The sequence below is a fragment of the Malaclemys terrapin genome, chromosome 8 (genome assembly GCF_027887155.1).
Source record: "Malaclemys terrapin pileata isolate rMalTer1 chromosome 8, rMalTer1.hap1, whole genome shotgun sequence".
NCBI classification, from domain to species: Eukaryota; Metazoa; Chordata; order Testudines; family Emydidae; genus Malaclemys; species Malaclemys terrapin.
Window position 1 is genome coordinate 95897489 of NC_071512.1, and position 13053 is coordinate 95910541.

At 41.9% G+C, this 13053-nt stretch overlaps 1 protein-coding gene across 1 annotated transcript in view; it reads left to right on the forward strand.

Moving 5' to 3' along the window:
* Positions 1 to 13053, forward strand: part of DAB1 (DAB adaptor protein 1) — a 701405-nt gene that overhangs the window by 99779 nt on the left and 588573 nt on the right. The window lies entirely within an intron of this gene.

Sequence of the window (13053 nt, forward strand, 5' to 3'; positions counted from 1 at the left end):
GCGCAGCCACGTGTCTGGCTCCGCACAGAGCCCAACACCATGTTCTGAGCAGCAGGGTAAGGGGGCCAGGGGGCAGGAGAAGGGGCAGGGAGATTTTGGAGGGGGCAGTCAAGAGATGGGGGGGGGTTGGGAGTTCAGGGGGAGGCTTTTTGGGGGCGGTGGAGAAGGTTTTGGGCAGTCAGGGTACAGGTAGGGGGTAGGGTCCTGGGGGGCAGTTTGGGGGGGTCTTAGGAGGGGGCAGTTAGGGGATAAGGAACAGGGAGGCTTAGGTAGGGGGTGGGGTTCTGGAGGGCAGTCAGGAGCAGGGGTCCCAGGAGGGGGCAGTCAGGGGACAAAGAGCGGGGAGGGGTGTTTGGGAGTTCTGGGGGCGCTGTCAGGGAGCAGGGGTGGGGAGAGGGATCGGAGGAGTCAGGGGACAGGGAGCAGAGGGGTTTAGATGGGTTGGGAGTTCTGGGGGGAGCTGTCAGGGGGCAGGGGTGGGGAGAGGGGTCGGAGCAGTCAGGGGACAGGGAGCAGAGGGGTTTAGATGGGTCGGGAGTTCTGGGGGGGGGCTGTCAGGGGGTGGGGAGTGGTTGGATGGGGCATGGGAGTCCCAGGGGTCTGTCTGGGGGTGGAGGGGTGGATAAGGGTTGGGGCAATCAGGGTACAGGTAGGGGATAGGGTCCTAGGGGGCCAGTTAGGATGGGGGGAGGGTCCCAGGAGGGGGCAGTCAGGGGACAAGGAGCAGGGAGGCTTAGGTAGGGGGTGGAGTCCTGGGGGGCAGTTAGGGGCAGGGGTCCCAGGAGGGGGCAGTCAGAGGACAAGGAACGGGGGGAGGGTTGGGGGTTCTGAGGGGGGCGGGAAGTGGGAGGGGCAGGGGCGGGGCTAGGGCAGGACGGGGGCGGGGCTCCTCCCATCCTCTTTTTTTGCTTGCTGAAATATGGTAACCCTACCATAAGCAGGGAAGTTTTTCCAAAATTAGGTGCTCAAATTGTATTTCCCAGCATTTCCTGCAACCATTGCACATGCAGAATAAGTAAGTGCACAAGTAGCCCACTTGCACGTGTAATGTTTTGCACACAAATGTGTGCAAAACATGCTCATAGGTTCCTCAGGTGCAAATTTGCCTATTGTGTCATCCCTTAATATAAACATAATATTGCAATGTGAAGATAGGTCCTCTGAAGACTGTATTTGGGCATTCTCTGTTAATAATACACACATTTCCACAATATTTACTCTATGCACCTTCTCATTTCACCCTTCACGCCAAAGGCAGAAAGGGAAAAAAATCTTCTTTTGGTGAAATTTTGCTTACCCAACCACAGTCGGTTTTCTGTTACTACACACAACCACATGCATGCATAATCAACAATATCACACTTGGCATGCTCAGCCATGTGGACTTCAGGTGAGTTAAGGTACCTGGATACTTTCTGTGGTGAACAAATATTTAATGCCTTAAATCAATTGTCTTCTTGATTGGTCTGAAAGTGTTTAGGGCTTAGGAAATAGAACTAATTGCAATATGTAATAGCTTACTGCATGATGAAGTAGGAGCATAAATGAGTCTGTCAAACTTCTACGTCGTCATCCATCATTATGTCCCTTTAGGATTTGCCTTAGCCTTCTTACAGATTGATACTAGGTGTTCAATCTCTAGCTAGGTTCTAGAGATAGTTTGGCTGTTCAGTTTATGCCCATCATTGCTGACATTGTGCTACTGAAACTTTAGGTGATCACATGATTGCCCAGTATTCCTTGTTAAATATGCTTTTGATTTCATTGGTCTCCAATCCTAATAAGATGTCTTTACCAAGAAAGCCACCAAACCCGAACCATTGTTGATGGAGGCAGTTGCTGGGTTCAGCTATGAATATCCTCATTGCTTATCTTGTCTTGCCTCTTGAAATGGAGCAGTTGACAAAGGATGAGAATTGAAAAGGTCAATCCTGTGTTCTTCAGCCTTCCTCAGTGCTCACGTTTCACTGCCGTGCAATAAAGTTGGTATGGTTCTGTAGATCTGCAGCTTTATAGAAAGGGGGTTGGACTAGATGACCTCTTGAGGTCCCTTCCAACCCTGATATTCTATGATTCTATGATGATTCTATGAAAGCTTTTTGCCACATCGACTCCAGAGAGGCCATTGATGGACCTGGAACATGGAGATGGCTGCTACCGTACAAGCATCCACATTTTTTGAGCATCCTCCAGCACTGTCTATGATGCTTCCCAAGTATTTGACACTAGCCACCTGCCCAATATCCCATCTGGACAGGTTAATACTGAGCTGGTTGTAATGAAGAGTTGGAGGCTGCTTGATGTAAACCGCGAGCAACTTAGTTTTGTCTCATATTTTAATCAAATCCGTGTTCGCTGCTTCTTGCCTGACCAGATCAGTTAGCAGCAGCAGCAGTGATTCCAAACTGATCCAACAGAGTAGTCTCATTGGTGTATTCAAGGTCTTTGTGCAAAATGGCACTCAGCTCGATGCCACTGACAGCTGCCTTTTCAAGCTCATCTGTCAACCAATCAATGCCGATCAGACAACCTGGGTGACAAGGAGCAGCTGGGTCTAACTCTATGGAAACGGAAAACCATGCCATAGATTTAAACTCAGAACTCAGCAAATTTGGGGCCTGATCCAAAACCTGTGGAAATCAATGGGAGGCTTTCCTTTGACTGACCGACTTGAGTATTGGATCAGGTCCCTGATTGGGTATCCTTGCTGAGGAGCAAGATAAATCATCTGCAAGGCAGGAGAGTGAATTAGGTGGACCATTGATTGTGTCCAGCCAGCAAGTCCATTAGATTTATAAGTAATTGCATATGAAATAACACTTTTAGGGGTGTGTGGTATAGCAAGCGTGTTCTATACCTACCAGTTGCACATACAGGGTGTGTACAGTAGATTGTGCCTGCTAGATGCACACCTTGGCTTTTTTCATACAGCTAAGAGGGGTACAGCAATGCAATGGAAATCTTAAAAAGTAAAATTTCCATGTAGGCCTGCAAAGCGGGATTTGCAGTTTACAGTAAGTACCTTGCAAGAAGACTCTGTATCTTAGTGCTTTGTCTCCTGCAGGAAGGCTGGACTGAACAGAAGTGGAAAGAGGAGAAAGGAGAGCATGTTGGGTAAATTTTGCTGTTACCATTGGTAGGACAGTCATGGTACTACATTAATTTATTTTGTCAATACCAATATGTAATATGGAGCCAAATAAACTATTTGGCTAAATAGTACTGGTGTTGATGAGGGAAGAAACACAGATAAATTTGTTAGTCTCTAAGGTGCCACAAGGACCCCTCGTTCTTTTTGCTGATACGGACTAACACGGCTACCACTCTGAAACGTGGCTCCCTACTTGCATAGTCTGGTGAGCTGCTACATGTCCAACTTTGCCAGTCCCTGACTGAAAGGGGTCAGTGTTCTTGTCTTAGAGAGCAGTGCACAGTCAGAGAATTTGCCCCCCACCACCTGGAGAAATGGTAGCTCTTGGCTCCCCTTTACATCTCACTGGACTTTCATGTTTCTACTCTTAGTACAATTTGTTTCAGGACATGTTCTCTCTGTGGGAAGGTGGCAGCAGGTAGCAACGTGAGACCTGGTAATGATTCAGGAAATCTGCCAGCCTGAGAGTCCTCCTTCCCTTGACATTTGTGGGGAATTCATAAGGTAAAGAATATTTGTAGTGGAGGGATTCATCCCATCTGGCATAATAGCATGTTAATGGGGGGAACTGGTTGTCTGAATACCACTCACTGTCTTGAGCAACTTGTGACTTCTCTTTTTACCCTGAGAGTACACGCAACCCTTCCTTTTTAAACTATTGGCTTTCATTCCCAGAGCTTATGCTATCACGAACATGCACGCCCTTGATTCTACACAATAAACTTTTTTGCAGGTTGAAGAATATAACACACTTTTCGTGCCATTTCTTTGCCTTTTTGGACACATCTTTGCTCTATTGGGTTAGATCTTTTTGTGCCAGTGTCCAGTAAGATGCAATGGGTTTTATAAGTCGCTACAAGTGCCAGTAGCTAGAAGTTGCACAGACCTATGATGTGCTTGGCATTTTGTAATATACAGCAGGACAATGGACGCTATTTCAGAAATAATGCCAACATTAATAGCTTATCTACAAGATGCATTAAAAATACATAAATCCATAGAAAAAAAGGATTTGGGAAGTTAATAAATCAAGCCCCTTGGATAAATTGTCCTGGTATGATTGGATCTGAATTTGTAGAGTAAGAGTCTAGTTCCAACTCAGGCATTTTGGCATGAACTGCCTTTCACATGCATTTTGGCATGATATTTTGCTGTGTTTTAAAAGTTTAATTCAATAAAAATATTGCAGATAAGAACTACTGTTTTTTGTTTTTTTAATTTGCCTGATATTTGAAGTGGCAGATAACTTTACCCTGGTTTTACCCTGATGTTTGTGTTACAATCAGTCAAAACCAACAAAAATACCCCAAGTTGTTTTTATCCTGATGAAAGGGAAGGGAGGCAGAGACCTCAGGAAGACCACTAGGGGCTTCGCTGTTGATTTTCCATGGAAGGCGCTCTGATGTGACAGTGATGGGTGGCAGTATAAAATTCTAAGGTGGGTAGATTTGCTTAAGTGGCGGTTATGTAATATCATGTATAGGGGGAAATCTTTTTTATTGTATTTTTTAAAAGGAAATCTTTCCGGTAACTCAGTTTGCTTTCTTTTCTGAATTAATGGAGAAGGTGTGTTTTGCAGTTATTTTATGCTCTATGAATGTGTGAAACACAAAGGATGGCTATTGATGATAACCTGGTAAAGATTAGAATTCCGCTCTTTAAAAGGAATACAATAGAGCCTTTCTAATCCACATAGTTCATAAATCACAGACAGTCTTTCCTCTCTTTTCAGCAAAGATTTAAGAGCAAATGAATTTAGTGAGCCCTCATATTACTGAGCTTTCATAACTTATCAAATATACTGTAGAACATGTGACGATAATAATAATAATAGTACTTCCTACTCTCCTAGCACTTTACAAGTACTTATGAATTTACCCTCACAACAACCCTGCCAGATAGGTGGTGGTATCCCCTTTTTACAGATGGGGATACCCACTAAGGTTAAGGGACTTGCCCAAATGTTGCAAGACATCTCTGGTATGGCTGGGAATAAAACCCAGGTTCCCTGTCTTCCAGTCTCTCTGTAAGGCCATCCCCAACCCTCTTTTCTTCAAAATCCTCATTCTTCCCCTACCTGTTTACTGTGAAGTATTAACTGAACTACACTTGTCAAATAAGTGAATGAAATAAGCTTTGTGGTGCATTATCATTGAGGTTTTTATTGTTTATTTGGTAACTTGCAAAATTCAGTAATACACCCGGGGGGGGGGCTCCCAGTCACTAGTGTGTATTAGTGAAGGTCTGTTGTATCAGGTGTCTGCCTGCAAACCATACGATTTACTCCAGATTTATTGTGAAACGATATGGGATGCTAATAGGTTACAAAGCAAACTATTTGGTTTCCCTTTATGATAAAAGAAATTACAAGGCGATGGCAAAATCTTTTTCTCTTTTGAAATCCCATAGTTCCTAATAGACCATTGGCCACCTTCCTCATCAGTATCATGAGGGTGATATCTAGGGAATTCTTGTCCACGAGCATGAGGGAAACAGCTGATGAAGGAGGGATTCTTGAGTTCCCACCCTTTCTATTAGCCTGGAATGTGGTCACGTAATAGTGGGGTTCCTGATTGTGGAGCTGACCCCATCTAGCTTTTCCTGTTGATGCCTTTCTCCAGGGAGCTGCTTGCCTTTTCAGAAGAGGCAGGAGAAGAAATTAGAGATGCTGAGAACGTGGGGTAGAGGGTGCCAAAATGTTTGGTGACTGATTTAATTCTATTGCCTGTCCCTCTTTAGAAGGAGGAGGTTGTCCCCTCATATGTTTTTTTTCTGTAACAGTTAAGAGAAAAAAATTATTTTTGCATCGAGAGCTCTTCTCTGGATTGCCTGACTCATACCGCAAAGAAAAGAGGAGGCCTGTTCTTTCTGTAGACAGTGACTCATGGCAGTTTGAGCAGAACTGGTAGAAAATGGAAGGTCCCAAATAACCTTAGTGAGGACAGAGAAAAAAGACAAATGAATCCAGGTTAAAAATGTGGGAAGGAAATAACAAAACAATATTCATTTTGGTATAATGCAAGCTAATAATTCTGGAGAAACATAATTTGAAAATTCAGGTGGAGGTGATATTTGTAAAGCGGACGAGTCTACAAAGACCTTTGAGTGAGAGTGGATACCGTACAAACGATGACCACCTCTTCTACCTAGATTTTAACACACATATCACCGTGACATCTGAGTCACAAGTCAATGTGATTTCAATAAAAGCCAATGCAATGCAACATGTGCGGAGGCATCATGTCAAGAAGCCAGAGGTGTAATATTCTCCTCCCCCCCCCCACACACACACTTTGAATACAGTATTCAATATGCACCATTTGATAACAAAAAGGGGGGGGGATTCACAAAAGAAGGAAAAATGACTAAGGTTCTGAAGGGGAAGTATTGAAAGACCATATATTCTATCGTGGTTAAATGACAGCAGGCCTGAGGGGAGGATATTTTAACAGTGTACACGTTTTTGAAGGGTATTTATGATATATGGAGGGCTTTTTTATTACAGCCAGATGCCTATTAACCGGGAAAGGGAATAAAGGTTAAGTGTATTCTATAAAAGCCTGGATCTAGAATGTATCTGTCGTTGTTGGCAATATCCTCAGTGGGGGCGGTAGAAGAATAGGGATGTATGGTGATCTGCCCCAGGGATTGCCCTGTCTGTCCAGGCAAAAGGCTGGTTTCTAAACTCAAAAAGTTCTTCTGCATGGCTTGTGTGAATGCTTAAGGTTAAAAAGAAAAATCCTATGACATTCTGTTGATTCCCCCTGGTGCCTCCACTCCTGACAATCCCTTCCCTGTATTTCCTCACTACACCCCTGAATTTTCTCTCTAAGTGCTTCCTTTTGAAAAAGAGCTCCTGCCAACTTTCCTTCACAATGGTTTCCATTGTGCTCTTCCTTCTGTTGTCTCCTTGCATCCTTTGCTTGAAAACACTCCCCTCTCTTTCCCTGCATGCTGGATAGCCTCTTTTCACTTAGGAAAACAAGGTGAAATCCTGGCTCCAATGCGGTAAAGGGGAGCTTTGCTATTGACTTCAACGAGGGTAGAATTTCACTCCTAGTATCTGCTTAGAATGGCCATTCTCTACAAGAGACAAACCGGGCCTTACCAGCTGCGTCCATCTTATGTGTCTTGCACTGTAACAAACACAATTAAAAGCACAAGAACAACTTTGGTGCCATTGAAAACACACATGCAAAATTATTTGATTGAATATGATTATAGAAAGGTGTGTTTTAAGCTTCTACCACTAAGCGGTACTAAGAGGATATTCCAAACAATTGAGAGGCATAAGAATTAGAACTTGAACTACACCGCTACCTTGATATAACACGACCCGATATAATACGAATTTGGATATAACGCAGTAAAGCAGCGCTCCGGGGGTGCGGGGCTGCGCACTCCGGTGGATCAAAGCAAGTTCAATCTAACGCGGTTTCACCTATAACACAGTAAGATTTTTTTGGCTCCCGAGGACAGCATTATATCGAGGTAGAGGTGTATTGAAAATCTTTGACATTGTCTCTTTAATTAGAAAGAATGAGTCTAACCAAGACGAATATTATCATTGATTTCTGTAAGCTTTTAAAGCAAACGTGCTGTGTCACCACACTGTTTAAATGGTTATCACCTATATTATAATTCTGTTGTATAACAATTCACCAGTGGATGTATTTTCTCATTTTTCTGTATAATAAAAATAAAGATGAATCAATATCTATTATATGACACAGTTTCAAGGTTAAAAAGTACTAAATCTTTGGGGTAACATCTTTCCTTGTATGCATTAATTTAGGAGTAATATAGATTCAGTTCAAATGCATTCTCTACCTAAAATGATTAACACTAGGCCCTAAATCTAACAAATATTCTAACCATTCTGAAGCCAATATGAAGAACATCGGCAGTAGCCAGTGTATGTTAATAGTTTCTTTTAATTTGCCAGAAACCAAACTGTGGAAAAACTTTAAAACTGCTGCATGAACCAATTACATTGGAGCATAAGGTGCAAGAGTTTTGTGGCTCTGGGTATAGCTTTCAATCCAATAGAAACTAATGTGGCCTGAAGGCCCCATGCCAATTAGATGGTTTTATAAGGTCAAAATAAAAGTTGAGTCATTTTCCTTGGCTCTGTCACTGGGAGTCGTTTAACAAAAATTACAGAGTAGAGTTGCTTTAATGATGAGACGCATCAGAACTGGGAAAGTGAAAATGGAAGTGTCAGAGCCATCAGAAGACTCATCTGTAACTAGGTTATGGCTGAATTATTTGAATGCCTGAGTGGTGGGAAGCAGCATGACAATATTACAGTCTATTACTTTACACATTGCCAGTGCTTCAAGATGACTAGGAGCATAAAAAAATAGCAGCTATCTCTTCTTATTAGGATTTAATCCTAGTTTTAACATGATTGCAATGGTATTTTTAAAAAATGGTCTCTCTTCCCCCTCCTCCCCCTTTATTAAAAGAGTTTAAGCTTTTGGATATCTGATGTCATAATCAGTAAGTGGCAGATGTAAAGCCAAGTGCTATTTGTTACTGATGTACACATACGAGTGTACTTAATATGTGTCTCACACAGTATTAAAATGAAAATGAATCCTATTCATTATTGCTATTTCACCATACAGCAATTAATTGCCAGTTGAGGTACTTATGCATATGCAATTATTCCTTCCTGCCTCTAAGCAATCTACGTATGCATGTGAAGCAGTTGTAAAGCATAGTTAACTAAGTGATAGCTGAAACTCACCATATATAACAACATCCATAACCTGCAAAATGCAGCCGTTATGCTAGTGAAACGGCTTGTGGTTACTGGACAAAATTCTGCTCCTGGGCTATAACCATTGAAGTCTGTGATCCTACAGGATGCATCCCTAGGGAAGAATTCAGCCTATTGTCTTCTACTGTTCATGGTAAATGAAATAGTAAAGTCAGCATTGCACATATACATTATAAGGTTTTTGTATGGGGGTGTGTGTATACCTGCAGTGTGGCGTTAAGTGATAAGATCTAGTAAATACCGAATTGAGGATGTCATTCTCCCTGGAATAAAGAAGAACAGGAGTACTTGTGGCACCTTAGAGACTAACAAATTTATTAGAGCATAAGCTTTCGTGGACTACAGCCCACTTCTTTGGATGCATATAGAATGGAACATATATTGAGGAGATATATATACACACATACAGAGAGCATAAACAGGTGGGAGTTGTCTTACCAACTCTGAGAGGCCAATTAATTAAAGAGAAAAAAAACTTTTGAAGTGATAATCAAGATAGCCCAGTACAGACAGTTTGATAAGAAGTGTGAGCATACTTACAAGGGGAGATAGAATCAATGTTTTTATTCAAACCCCTACTCTACTTGCGCTACATTGATGACATCTTCATCATCTGGACCCATGGAAAAGAAGCCGTTGAGGAATTTCACCATGATTTCAATAATTTCCATCCCACCATCAACCTCAGCCTAGATCAATCCACACAAGCGGTCCATTTCCTGGACACTACTGTGCTAATAAGCGATGGTCACATAAATACCACCCTATACCGGAAACCTACTGACCGATACACTTACCTACATGCCTCCAGCTTCCATCCAAGACACACCACACGATCCATTGTCTACAGCCAAGCTCTAAGATATAACCGCATTTGCTCCAATCCCTCGGATAGAGACAAGCACCTACAAGATCTCTATCAAGCATTCTTAAAACTACAATACCCACCTGCTGAAGTGAAAAAACAGACCATCAACTCCGGTTTGAATAAGGACTGGGAATGGCTGAGCCATTACAAACCTTGATTCTATCTCCCCTTGTAAGTATGCTCACACTTCTTATCAAACTGTCTGTACTGGGCTATCTTGATTATCACTTCAAAAGTTTTTTTTCTCTTAATTAATTGGCCTCTCAGAGTTGGTAAGACAACTCCCACCTGTTTATGCTCTCTGTATGTGTGTATATATATCTCCTCAATATATGTTCCATTCTATATGCATCCAAAGAAGTGGGCTGTAGTCCACGAAAGCTTATGCTCTAATAAATTTGTTAGTCTCTAAGGTGCCACAACTACTCCTGTTCTTCTTTTTGCGGATACAGACTAACACGGCTGCTACTCTGAAACCTGTCATTCTCCCTGAACACACTCTGTTAGCGATAAAAATAAACGGATGTCAGTGGGTACCTACAATTTTAAGATCCCTGTATGCCTGGAACTCCCTTTGACTTCTGTGGGTGTTTGCCTGAGGAAAGTTTGGAGCATCTGGCCCAAAGTGTTTTCAAACCATCCTTTCCATTTGGCTTCATATTGGTTTGCAAAAGCTTACAGTAACAGCAGCAACCTGCAAGTTTGACCTAGTTTTGGGTCAAAACTTTGTTAGTCTGTGTGTGTGTGTGTGTGTGTGTGTGTGTGTGCGTGCTTTCCCCAAATATTTGGCCCTGCTCCACTTGAAATACTGCTCAGTTACATTGAATGTTTGCCTGCATTTGCTAAAATGTTTGTGAGCCACAGCAAACCTTCTAGCAAGCAACGCTTGAGTTTTGTGTGTGTTACCAATTCAGTGATTCTGCAAATTCTTTGTATTGTTTGGACAAAATAGTTGAAGACTTCCATTTTCTAGTGGAATGGAACTTTCGTTTGGGATCTCAGTACCAGGCTATCAGTTTCATAGTTCTTGTTGGGTTTCTTCAAACCATTCACTTAGCATTAAGTGAATTTTTATTGGCTGAAGAAGGAAGGAAAATCTTGCTGCCGTCAGGAAGTTTTGAACAGACTATTTTATGTGCGTGTGTTATTTGTCAGCTATTTGTTTAGTAATTTAAAATATAACTTAGAAGAATTGCTTTTTTATTACTTTCAAGCTATTTTCACATTTCATTAGGAAAGTTTTTTGCTTAGCCCTACTTTAAATCATAACAGAATCTTGACAGAATTCAGCTCAGATGCCAGTAATTTTATACCAAACAAATGGTTTGATTTTTTTATTTTTATTTTTTTTTAAACAGTTTGATTAAGAAAAAAAATCTTTAGTTCCCAGGCTAAGGTCTTACGTGCCAAGTATAAGTTTAGAGAGAGATTTTACAAACAAATTATAAGCCCCTGGAAATAAAGAATTATAATGGAAGTGCTCACACAACTTTAATAATGTTGCAAACAGCAATGCTACAATGGAAGAAGGGTCTCATTGCAGTGATCTAAAGCCACTGCTGTTTTCTGCCCTAAAGATAAATCACATTATAAGCTTTGATCAAAGCAAATACTTTCACTTTGAGGCTTTGGGCACATGTAAATTGCTTTGTTATACACAGGTATTTGCAAGGAGACTCGGTCGTCCTGTAATGGTGGCTTTTATTTTTGTTGGTGTATCGAATTTAAAATATCTCGAATAGTTTTCTGCCAATGAGGCGGTAAAAATTCCTCTACCAAGAAAATCTATACCACAAGTAAACCTATGTGGTGTTGTATATAAAGCTCAGTTATTAACAGAAGCTGTGCAAAAGGGCCACTCTGGGGGCACCTAAGTATTTATTTGCTGTTCTTTGCACTGTCAAATGAAACATTTGTTGTATGGGGATGGCATCACTGTTCAGACACTCTTGGAATTATTGTGCATACCATATATAAAAGTCACAGCTTGACAAATTATGGGATGTCTGTCCTGGTTGTATTCTTCCATTATTGTGTTCATATATATATATGCCTAGTTTTGGGAATTAAATTGGATTAACTTTCTCTCTTTCCCAATTAATGTCATTGACGATAATAACAATGTGTGAACATCTGGCATTTTAACAGACAGAAGCCTTTAGAAATACCAGATATGAACGAACAAAATCTGTCTCTATAGTGATTATTTTTCAGTGTATAGATGAGACCGCGAATTTCTCTTTCCTTTCTCACTTCCCTTCATTATCAAGGCTTGTTAATTCTTCAGATGCCTGGGCTAGATAATTATGGTCTTATTTATTAAATACCCCTTTGTAATTAATGTGGCACCTGTGGGCTTGAGCCCTCTAGCTCATTAGGCAAGTATCCTGTACTTCTAAGATATTGAGGAAAATATTTTTTATCCCATCAAAGATCTCAATGGCAAATTAAGGTCACTGCTGTCTCTTTGACTGGCTAACAGTGTAAGTAGGTTTTTCATTAGTTACCCTAAGAGCAGCTGATTTCAGAAACAGCTTTTTAGTTCCCAAATGTTACTCGGCTAATTGTTTAAAACTTCCTCTAACTATATAGGGTTTGTGTATTTAAAACAAACGTTGCATTTGATTTAGCTATGTTAAATCAAATCACTCTGAGCGTATGTCTACACTATGAAATTAGGTCGAATTTATAGAAGTCAATTTTTTTAGGAAGCGATTTTATACAGTCGATTGTGTGTGTCCCCACTAAGCGCATTAAGTTGCATTACATCGGCGGAGTGTGTACACAGTACCGAGGCTAGCATAGACTTTTGGAGCGTTGCACTGTGGGTAGCTATCCCACAGTTCTCGCAGTCTCCGCCACCCATTGGAATTCTGGGTTGAGCTCCCACTGCCTGATGGGGCAAAAACATTGTCGCCGGTGGTTTTGGGTACATGTCGTCAGTCACCCCTCCCTCCATGAGAGCAACATCAGACAATCGATTTGCGCCTTTTTTCCATGCAGACGCCATACCATGGCAAGTGTGCAGCCTGCCCAGCTCAGCTGCCACTGTTGTGTCCTGGGTGCTGCTGACAGCAGACGGTGCAGTAGGGCTGCAAACCATCGTCACGCTTCCGCTGCCCCTCTGCTCTCCTGAAGGCGCCATACCGCGGCAAGCATGGAGCCCGCTCAGATCACCGCAGCAGTTATGAGCACTGAAAAAAGTGGGGGGGATTTGATAGCAGCCTGGAAGGGGGGGTTACAAAGAGG